This window comes from Bison bison, unplaced genomic scaffold (genome assembly GCF_000754665.1).
Source record: "Bison bison bison isolate TAMUID 2011002044 unplaced genomic scaffold, Bison_UMD1.0 scf7180017864505, whole genome shotgun sequence".
NCBI classification, from domain to species: Eukaryota; Metazoa; Chordata; class Mammalia; order Artiodactyla; family Bovidae; genus Bison; species Bison bison.
This window is the reverse complement of record NW_011495062.1, coordinates 4,717-14,712: the sequence shown is the minus strand read 5'-3', so window position 1 is coordinate 14,712 and position 9,996 is coordinate 4,717.

The following is a 9,996-nucleotide window of genomic DNA, read 5'->3' as shown; positions in this document are numbered from 1 at the left end:
AGTGCTGAAGAATTGATGCTTTTGAACTGTGGTGTTGAAGACTCTTGAGAGTCCCTTGGACTGCAAGGAGATCCAGCCAGTCCATTCTAAAGGAGATCAGCCCTGGGTGTTCTTTGGAAGGAATGATGCTAAAGCTGAAACTCCAGTACTTTGGTCACCTCATGCAAAAAGTTGACTCATTGGAAAAGACTCTGATGCTGGGAAGGATTGGGGGCAGGAGAAGAAGGGCACGACAGAGGATGAGATGGCTGGATGGCATCACCGACTCAACAGACATGAGTTTGAGTGAACTCTGGGAGATGGTGATGGACAGGGAGGCCTTGTGTACTGCGATTCATGGGGTCACAAAGGGTCAGACACGACTGAGCGACTGAACTGAACTGAGGTTTATCAATGACCACCTTTTTGGTTAGCTACTTTCCTTTCCTAGTTTTCAGTTCCCTCAGCTGTACATGTGAATGGATAGATCAATATTTTTTTTAGAATTTTTTAATTGAAGTATCTTTAACTACAATAAGCTAATGTTCCTGGGTTATTTTAGCTCTAAAATTCTTTTAGAATCTTTTCTTACTTATTCAGAGTCAATAAGGTGAATATCAGTAATCCTTTTATTCTTTTGACACAGTGATTATAACAAACACTTTCAAAGACTCAGAAAAGCACACTGGAAAGACTGTCATGTGCTTCTCAGTAATGTATCTGTGACAGCTGCAAATAACAGGAGATTATGATACAGTGCTATTCATACTCTAATAAGGGAAATTCAAGGTGCTGGTGGAGAGAGAGTGTAGAAAGAGTTCACAGTGATCCCCGAGCAGAAGTAACATCCAAACTGAGAACTGGTATGTAGCAATTACTCTCAAAACACAGGGATAACCTCAGTGGTTATCATATTTAAAATATGAGTTTTAAAGAGAATGTATTTGGGGGGTGGGCAACAACTTTTTACTTTTTAAAAAATGTTTGTATTGTTAGTATACTATATCACTGATCTCCAGATAAGCAATTTTTTTTTTTTTTAAGCTAGGTGGAAAGATAGGGAAAAGCAATTGGACATTTATCACAAGGGTTTTTCTTTTTAGGTAAAAATTGTATATTACAGAACCATACTTAATTTTCTTGAAAAAAATATTCCTTACACATATTCTTTAATATTTCATAACACTGCCTAGTGGAATTATTAGGAACTTAATGTCTAAGTTAATACAAGAAAAAACACCTGATAAAAATTCTATCACATTAGGTAGAATTTTGTTTTTAAAGAGCATAGATGAGAAACATCTACTTGGCCTGTAAGAGAAGTAATTTTCACCAAAAATAGGGCAAGTAAGAATAGAAAGAAAGCCATGTAATTGATAGTAACAAGACAAAGCCAGCCTTGACTGCAAAGTGTACATCATACATTTAGGTTTGGAAAAAATAGTTACTTTAGGGACATTTGTGCTTTTTTTTTTTTTTTTTTTCAGCTTTAATTTGACTCAATTAACAGACTACCTACATTTCAGGTATTTCCTGCTAGATGAATTAGTGGTTTATAATTTTTGAAATAAGTATCCAGCATTTCTTCACTCACCTAAAAGAAAATGAGAATGTGGTTTGTTAACTACTACATACTTGGCTTAAAAAAAAACCCACAAAATTAGTAAAATAAGATATATTGTAGCTATAAATTTCATGTTTACTTAGAACATACAGGACATTTTTAAAAGGAATAAAAATAAATCATTACAAGTTAATTATCTTGAAGATTTATGTAACTCCAGCTCTATCATGTAATTATTTTTAAGGGAACAGAGTTCAAGACACACTGCTGCTGCTGCTGCTGCTTCTAAGTCTCTTCAGTCGTGTCTGATGCTGTGCAACCCCATAGACCACAGCCCACCAGGCTCCCCCGTCCCTGGGATTCTCCAGGTAAGAACACTGGAGTGGGTTGTCATTTCCTTCTCCAGTGCATGAAAGTGAAAAGTGAAAGTGAAGTCGCTCAGTCCTGTCCAACTCTTAGCGACCCCGTGGACTGCAGCCTACCAGGCTCCTCCATCCATGGGATTTTCCAGGCAAGGGTACTGGAGTGGGGTGCCTTTGCCTTCTCCTCAAGACACACTATTCTTTTTTAATTGGGATCAAAAATCTTTCAGAACTTCCTTTCAGAACAGACTTGGGACAACTGTAGGTAAATGATACATGCTCAATGAATATCTTTCTTTTTCTACAGCATTAAAGTTGTCTTGGCACCAAAACCTTAGATTTGAGGTTGAAACTTAATCAGTGTTTCTGAAACCCTCAGGTCAAGTAACTAATGTATAGTCGATCCCAGGCTGCTCAAGTGCCCATTGTTAGAGTGCTCACCAGAAGCCAGAGCAAAAACACTGTAGGCAGACATAGGAGCCTCAACTGCCCGAGATTCTATCAGATAAAACACCACTGAGAGAAGAACATAATTTAAAAAGTATTAAATACACAGGAAACTCTCCATCATTAATGAGAATTAAACATAATAGGATGATTAAAACCCCCAAGAACTTTGGATAACAAGAAATCTAAAGAGACTATACAATAACTCTAAGACAATTAAAAACATCAACCATTAAGAAACCGAAAAGAACAAAAAATTGAGAAAAATAGAACTTAAAATACTAAGTAATGGAAGACCTAAAGACAAGTAATAAAGTTAATGAAATTTAACAATTTTCTAACTACCAGGTCAGCAAGAATTAGACAAGCTGCCAATAACAAGTGTTGGTAAGGATGTGGAAGAATGCAGAATGGAAATCATTGGAAATCATTCCTATAATTCCTATAATTCCAGTTAGAAATGCAAATTGGTACAACCACATGAAGCAAACTGCTATTACTCTAGGAAATGGAAGATATTCACATTCATTTATCCTCTACCCAATTCTGAAATTCTCTTCCTAATCAAATACCCTAGGGAAATTTTTGCCCTTCTGCAATAAAATTTGTACAAGAATTTCTGTAGAAGTATCAACCACAAGAAAATTGAAAAATTGTGGTGTATTTACATAATACAATGCTATAAAATAGAGAAAAAGGAATAAATAGATATCAACATAAATGGATATCAGGAAAAAACACTTTAGAGGAAAAAGTCAAGTTGAAAACCAAAGTATGACTCCATCTTTACAAAAAGTCAAAAATGTGTAAGACTAGATACTATGTTATTTAGATAGTAATAATTATGCATTTTAAAAGGAAAAGGATGCTAAATTAAGAGATCAAACTTTGCCTGATTTCAAAATAAACAAACAAAAAATTTTATTTCAAGTAAGAAACAAGTTTATTAAGGTGTACTTAAATAGATCTAATTTCCATTTTTTCTTTATCTGTACCCATTGTGTCCTTTAGCTCATCTATTTTTTGTGGGTGGGGTAATTTCTAGTTTATTCTTCTGATATTTTACCTTATACACAAAAAGCAGCATACTATATCTTATATTTTATTTATCTACTGTAACAATCAGGGTTCTCCAAAGGAAAAGAACCAATAGGATACATAAAATTCACAGGCTAGAAATTCAGGAAAGAGCTGATGTTACAGTCTTGAGTCTGAAACCTGTAGAGCAGGCCAGCAGGCTGGAAACTCAGGCAAGAATTCTGTGTTACAGTCTAGAGGCAGAATTCCTTCTCTGAGAAACCTGGATTGTGCTCCAGTGGCCTTCAGCTGATTGGTTGAGGCTCACCTACCTTGTGGATGCTAACTTGCTTTCCTGAAGGCCAACTACCCTGAGAGCTCAATTGGAAAAGATCCGCCTGCAATGCTGGAGACCTGGGTTCAATCCCTGGGTTGGGAAGATCCCCTGGAGAAGAGAAACACTACTCACTCCAGTATTCTGGCCTGGAGAATTCCATGGACTGTGTAGTCCATGGGGTCGCAAAGAGTTGGACATGACAGAGTGACTTTCACTTTCACTAAGGCCAACTGATTGTAAACGTTAATCATATCTAGAAAACGCCTCCACAGTAACATCTAGATTAGTATTTGACTGAACAAGTGAGCACCACAGCCTAGCCAAGATATCATATAAAGTTAACCATCTCATCTACTTCCCTTCCTTTTGTTCTTACTTTTCCATTTGACCATCTAGCCTAGAGATGTCTCTATATATGTGGTCAAGTATAATATGTCAAATATTTTCCTTCATTTTTTTAAACGGCAGCTTAACACTCTATTGTATAGATACATTTATTTAACCAGATGATTCCATTGTTTTATAAATATGGCACAATAAAAAATCCTGCACATACATTGCTTCATATTTGTTCCAGCATATTTTAGGAATAGATTCCTAAAAGGCATATACATGCATAATTTTCTTTCATGTCATCAAATTTCCCCTCCATTGGGGTCAGATCTATTAGCCCTCTGCCCAGCAACATTGAAGAAAGCCTGTTTTGCCATAATCTCATCAAAAACAAATTTTTTTAAAAAATTTATAAAATGTATATTTTTTTCTCAGTTGGATAAGAATGGAATCTCAGTGGAATAAGAAAAATCTCCTTCTACAAAAGGGTGGGAAACTCTTACCTCCCAGGCCAGAGCCACCCTCCACTAAGGGGATGTCAGGAAACTCATCTGAAGTCCTAAATCAGCACCATTGAATGAGGGGTAGGAAACTTGCTCTCAAACAAGACTCCCTGATGCAAGACAGAATTTGGCAGCCCAGAGGGAGGAACAGGAATACTGAGAAAATCTCATCCCTGAGGCTAAATAAAGTACACAGAACCTAAGACAGAGGCTGGAAATGAGTAAGAACATCTCTTGCCCATCAAAAGGCTTACAGTGAATAATGATCAGTGTCAGGATTTTCTGAGGATCAGATCAGCTTCCCTGGAATAACATGGATCTCCAAACAAGAAATCAGAAGTTGATGGCAATGGTGCTCGCTTACTAGGGGGACAACGGCAAATGGCCAATGCAGACTGAACTCTTAAGTGAGCTTCTTCAAGTGCAAGAAGAAAACAGGTTTGGCATTTCCTTTTAAAGGAGGCAACTCTTTAAGTGGAGAGTCCTATACCTATTTGGTAGCTTGTATTTTTACAGGTCCTTCACTAGAGGCCCAGTGAAGGGTGAGGATGAAGTGGGAAAGGGGAACAGGTGAAGGTATTCAGGATCTAACTTGGCAGGTAAGATCTACCCTGTTGATTTGGTGGAAGAACAAAGCTTTTTAACAAATGGCAGTCTTGGACTATCTTCTCACTATTTTGCTCTTCTAGCAGTTAAATTGTGCTCTAACAACTGGTTATCACTGCACTGCTCAAGTTATGTGTCTTCAGTTATGTGTCTTAAATATTGAGAAGCAATACCATTAGACATGTTTGAGGGAAGAGTCTATTCTTCTGTTACCATTTTAGTGACACTTTCATCATTACTTAGGAGCTATCATAACCTGTCAGCAGGTTCACGCTCAGTCCCTAGTGGCAGTCACCCTCCACCAGCGAGTCATCAAGTTGGGACAGTGAGCTCCCTACATGACCATGGTGAGCTGAACTTCGTGAATGTTCTTTGCCCATGACCCGGAGAAGGCAATGGCACCCCACTCCAGTACTCTTGCCTGCAAAATCCCATGGATGGAGGAGCCTGGTGGGCAGCAGTCCAAGGGGTCGCTGAGAGGCGGACACGACTGAGCAACTTCACTTTCACTTTTCACTTTAATGCATTGGAGAAGGAAACGGCAATCCACTCCAGTGTTCTTGCCTGGAGAATCCCAGGGACGGCGGAGCCTGGTGGGCTGCCGTCTACGGGGTCGCACAGAGTCGGACATGACTGAAGTGACTTAGCAGTAGCAGCAGCAGAGACATACAGGATAATCTGGCCCTTGAGTAAAATTAGGGAGAGGGAAGGTGCCTCAAAACTTAACAGATGGAATGGTAGGTCTCAGAGTTGAATTCGGTTTGATACAGAGAAATGAATTGATGTGGTATTTCTTTTACTAAGATATGTGGAATGAAATTTATACTCATTACACATAAATGAATTTCAACTATATATTAGGGAATAATTCATCTAATACCAAAAATAAAAGTTCCCAATTTTCTCCAAGCCGCATTTTTAAAAGAATTTTATTCTTTAAATATATGTTTGATTTCAGCAGAAAAGGTTTAAGCACAAGAGGACAATTTGTTTCACATATGTCATGACAATTACATCTCCGACCTGGCCAAGCAGCTGTTCCACTTAGAGTCGTGGAAGGACTAAATTATCTTTCAAAGTTCCCTGGAATACAAATACTGACATTTTTGCAAATATATTTCAGTGTAATGTTTTTGTACCAAATGCTGGAGGTAGACAGAATTGATAGAATCCTTTTCAGTAGACATTATTCCACCAATGCTTTCTATTTAAGAGGTCCACTGGAGACTGTGATAGTTACAGCAGTTTAAGGAGTGTTGGCAAGAGGGAGAAATCCAATAACCTAACTGCCATGAGAAATTAATCTAAATGTTAATACTTCCAAATCCCAGACTCCTCTGGGTGTGGGTTTGAAAGAATGGTAGCAAGGCAGAATGTTATTGGGGGAATTGCCAGAGGGACAGCACCAGAGGAAACATTGTACAATCTCTTTCATGATAAGGTGGAATCCAATTAGAACCTGGCCACACAGGTAATGTTTTTCAAGTAAATCAATGCATGATCTTTCCAGATGTCTATATCCAGACTCCAACTAAAGGTAAGGAGGATTTTAGTCTAGGTGCTGCTAGAAATGGAATGTTCCTTAGCTGAGTGTCTCTAAATAAGAGAGTATGTTCATCTGTAGGCACTAATTAGGAACCAATGACCTATTAAACCCTGCTACAGTCACTGCAGCTAAGTTACTTCAGTCGTGTCTGACTCTGTGCGACCCCATAGATGGCAGCCCACCAGGCTCCCCCGTCCCTGGGATTCTCCAGGCAAGAACACTGGAGTGGGTTGCCATTTCCTTCTCCAGTGCATGCAAGTGGAAAGTGAAAGTGAAGTCGCTCAGTCACATCTGACTCTTAGCGACCCCATGGACTGCAGCCCACCAGGCTCTTCTGTCCATGGGATTTTCCAGGCAAGAGTACTGGAGTGGGGTGCCATTGCCTAGAAAGTTGTAATTCATCACACATGGAGTATTTTTGGACACATTGCCATTTACAAGTCAGTTTCTCTCTCTCTCTTACACACACTTAAACAGACACATACACACACACCAAAATTCTATATTTGTACTTCAAGAAATTTATAGTTTAGATTGTGGATGAGAGAGTGAAAACAGATGCTGAATATTCCTTAAACAACTAAAAACACACAACTCTAATTTTATAGTTTAAACAACATAAAGTTAAACACTTACTGTTCCAGGAATTGTGTTGATGACATATTAAATGGATTTAAAATATATGGAAACAGGTGCTCTGTACAGTGCTAGGAGGCAAGGAGGGTGCAATGATTGGCTAAAAAAATAATAGACATCCTTGTTCTCCTGAAATCCACACTTGTTTGGTACCAAATACTGGAGGCAGACAGAACTGATACAATTGGTAAAATAGCTATTAATCCAACATAACCCTATTAGGTGTCACTCCCGTCTGCCATTACAGGAGACATAAGAGACATGGGATCGATCCCTGGGCTTTGATGATCCCCTGGAAGACGGCATGGCAACCCACTCCAGTATTCTTGCCTGGAGAATTCCATGGGCAGAAGAACCTGGCAGGCTACAGTCCACAGGGTCACAAAGAATTGGACTTTACTGAAATTACTTAGCACACACATTTCTCATCAACTCACTTTCTTCCCCTCTTTTCAACTTTATGAGAAGCATCCTGCTATGATTCTCTTTTGAATTTTGTTGATCTTGGTCACTGTGGTTATCTATTCTCTCTTCTATGTTTTTCCTTCTTTCAAGATATCAAAGCCTCCCTTCTGCACCCAAGGAGCTGTGGGAGAAGATTACTCCATCCTTCTTAAGGGTAAAATATGTGACTCAGGCATAAACTGATTAGGATATTCTCATCTCTGATTAATCAAAATTGGATCAATAAGAGGTGAGGCATGGGTTTGCTGAAAGTTTAAGCTTCCTTGTTCTAGGAAAATGTCTTAAAGAGACATTTATTACACTGTATCTGGATTAAGAAGCTTGTTGCTCCAGGAACTGTTGGCAGTCTTATTCTGACCATAGAAAAAAGCTGGTATGGAATAGGGCTAAGGCAAGAGATGAAATGATATAGACAGATCTTTGATGGTATCATTGAAATGCTGAATCCAACTAGCTCTGAAATTCACTTAATCTCTAGATTTACCAGTTATTTGAGCCAATAAATCTCCTTTATTGTTTAAGTCAATTTGAACTAAGCTTTTTCTTATTTGTAGCTGTAATGTATCCTAAATGATATTGATCATCCCATTAAACAGGGCAATTTGGCAATGTTCAGAAGCCTCAAAAATGGATGTACCCTCTGAGCCAGCAGTTCCTAAGGAAATAGTTGAAAAGCTATGAAGATTTATAAGCACAAGACTCTTTGCAATACTCTTTAGAATAGTCAAATACTTAGAATGACTTAAATTTCTAATGTACAGCTAATCAAGTAAACTGGACTGTCACGATACTACTGAATACCAAGCAGCCACAGAACTTGATGAAGATAATGACACATACTTGGCAATAAAAACTGCACATCATATAGAAAAATAGAAATACAATGAGAGCATGTTTTATTAATTCATTTTCTTTTCAAAAACACAGTATAATAATGGTGCTCATGCCTTTCTGAGTTCTAAGTATTGAGAGCTTTGCACACATTATTGCAGTGCTTTCCAGTCCTGGCTGCATCACAGTCATCTAGAGAAGAGTTTAGAAAAAACAGGACAAGCCAGGGCAATGCAATGAAGTCAGTACTCTGAGGAAGTGGGGTGATCAGAATTTTTCAAGGATTTTGGGTGATTCTTATGCACAGTCAAGACTGAGAATCATAATATTTCTCTTCCTTGGGACAACATTCCTAGTATTATTTGCATAGTAGTTGTATTCCTCATACAGTTGAGGAAATCTTAGAAAGGTTAAGTAACTAGGTTCCTGTAACATGGAAGAAATCAAACTCTACTCAGGGTTATCTAATTAGAAAATGACAATCTTGGTGATGATATCAAAATGTCTTTTAGTGAATGAGGGTGATTATGTGAGGAATTTGGGTGCCACAAAAAAAGACCAGAAGACACACAGAAGTGTTGTGTCTCTAGGAGGTGAGATTATCAATCACTTAGACTTTCTTTCTTATAGACTGAAATGTCATTTTTAATACTCAGGATGCCTTTGTATTATAAGTATATATATATACAGGTACATGTGATAGCTTATGGTGAACGATGCCGGATTTGTCATCTCCGAAGAAGAAGATTTAGCTTCAGGACCAGGGACAAGCCTTGATCACTCAAGAGCTTTTGTGAAGCAGAATTTTTATTAAAGTAAGAAAAGGGACAAAGAAAGCTTCTGACATAGACAGCAGAAAGGGGATGGAGAATGCCCCCCTTGCTAGTGTTATCAAGGCCTTATATACTTTTTTCAGACCCACTCCCGTAACATACATCTTAAATTAACAAGATTAGAATGAACAATAGAAAGATCTTACCAGACCCACTCCCATAATATACATTTTAAGACGACAGGATTGGTCAGAAGGTTCTTGTTAAGGAGAAACATGTCCTCAAGCAAGATACATTGTTATATTAACTACGACAAAGCAATATAGAAAAGAACATTTGTCCTTTTCTCCTTGAGAGCCCCAGACAGCTTTCTCCTTCTTGAGGGCTCCGGACTCTTTTCTTCTCATCAGGAACCCTGGACTTCTTATCAACCTAACTAGGAATGGACTCTCTCATATGTATGTATGCATATACATGTAAACGTGTGTATACATACACCTATGTATAGGGCTTCCCTGGTGGCTCAGATGGTAAAGAATCTGCCTGCAATGCAGGAGACCTGGGTTTGATCCCTGGGTCAAGAAGATCCCCTGGAGC